Below are 2177 nucleotides of genomic sequence, written 5' to 3'. Positions count from 1 at the left end.
GACATCTTTATCTCCATCAGGTAGATCCTCATAATGTACCATAAGAATGTCGCCATTGTTGTGAACTGCCATGACGATTGTGGGGTTCCATTGGGCATGCCAGAAACGTGTGTCGGCATGAAATTTCGTCTCGTGCTGAGGGCACACGAGCAAGCTGGAAGGGTCTACTCGATGGAGCCGTAGATCCACCTAGCTTCAACGCAGGGATGGTCGATCCTATGCACTCCTCCTGAGATGTGATAGTCAATTTGACCTTGCAATTAACAAGGAGAGAAAGTTTATTAGTAATTTAGGACGGAGCGTGCCGGTGTTGCCAGATAGTCCCGAATGTGCGGCTCTGAGAGCTGATATGAAAGGAGATCAACTAAATAGTCGATTCCAGCATATTCATAAGAATAAATTAGTTAAAGCTCATGGGGTTATGTAAGAAGAATCGATTATCATTCAGGATGAATATCATTATTTAGACAAATATTGGTAAATGGCAATAAGATGTGAACAATAATTGGTTTATGCTAGGCCAATGATTGCAAGTAACCGAACCCCTTTTATATAAAAGAAATAGATCATCATCATTCAACCATTTAATAAAGATAAATCTAATGAACATATTAGATCTCATCTATCGCTATAGCTAGTGGGGCATGAGGTAGAATCATACAGGCCGTAGAAACAATAATAGACTCGATGACCCTAACTTATTACTAATATCAGTGGGGCATGAGGCAGAATCATGCAGGCCGTAATACAATAATAAGATCATGGGGCTAACACATCTTTCAACCTATCCCTAATTCAATGATCTCGTGACGTGAATTGTTCATGAAAGCACTCGATATCGGCTAAAACAGTCGGTTCAGGCATAGCGCACAGTTAAAGTCATACCCTATCAGGAATAGATCTACCGAATAACAATCCCCACTCCACGGTGATAACAGTGGGGTGTGAGGCAGAATCACATAGGCCGTGATAACAGGCCATGAAATAGTTTTCATTAGCCAATAGATCTATTCAAGACAAGACATGCCTTAACCGCACGCTATGCACGATCAAGATTGACATAAAACAGCTGATAAAACATAAGTCATCATTTAAGGTACAGATTAGACCAGTTTCAGATTAACAAATGATGGATTAAACAGGATATAAGGCCGATCTAGATCAATCGCAATCGGTCAAAGTGATATTGTTGTAATTAAATAAATAATGGAAGCAATAAGCAATATCGATAACTTAATGAATCTATCTAAAGGAACGCCACCCTTAGATAGAGCCGATAACTTAACCTTAATCTAGTTCAAGCAGTGGAGGTCGATTAAATCGATGCAGCCACACTTGAACTAGACAAGAGTCGATAACTAGCTTATACCAGAGTCACAGTGGGGGTTGACCGGATCGATGCAGCCATACAAACAGAAGTATGAACCATGACGGCACTTACAAATAAGTAGTGGAGGTCGATCGGATTGATGCAGCTATACTCGCTGAAGAACTCGCCGAGATCTACTCTACTCCTACTCCTAAGGGGTCGCCAGAGCCGAAAAAAGTAAGGAACTTGTATTTGATTGATTGTGTTTTTTACAATAGCCAGGATCCAATATTTATACCCGGAGTCTAAACATGAATCCTACTCGAGCACGATTCGTTACAATCTTTGGCATAAAGGAGAACATTCCTAATTTAAGATAACTTGGACCCTAATATTTCCCTTTTTGTAGAGTCCGATATGTAGTTTCCTGGCGCCAACCGTAGCTCATCATCGCTATCCACTGACATCATCCAAAGAGATCTGATTCTAGAGTCATATCTAAATCGGCTGATATCGATCCTCATGCAATTGATTCCTTGATTGGCACAATGTTGGAAGCCTGTGAGTTCCCGCGTTCTTCTCCCAAATTTTGGTGTAAACAGGGTCGGTCGGAGCTTCCGACCGCGCTCGTGGCGCCGATTGTGGCGGGTGCGATGCAGTCGGATGAGGCCCCACCGGTGCAGGCGGAGGTGGTGATGGCTGTTATAGGCGGGCCACAGCTAGATGCCACCGTGGCAGTGCCCGAGGCAGCGGTGCGACCTACACCTCCGGTGGCCCAAATGACGACGCTCGACATGGGCCGAATGGAGGGGGGCACGGCTGAGGGGTCCCTAGGCGTCGTGGCGGTGGTGGAGAGGACTAGCGGGGA

Source organism: Miscanthus floridulus, chromosome 7 (assembly GCF_019320115.1).
Source record: "Miscanthus floridulus cultivar M001 chromosome 7, ASM1932011v1, whole genome shotgun sequence".
Taxonomy (NCBI): domain Eukaryota; kingdom Viridiplantae; phylum Streptophyta; class Magnoliopsida; order Poales; family Poaceae; genus Miscanthus; species Miscanthus floridulus.
The sequence above is the reverse complement of the archived record's forward strand: the minus strand, read 5'-3'. Positions refer to the sequence as shown.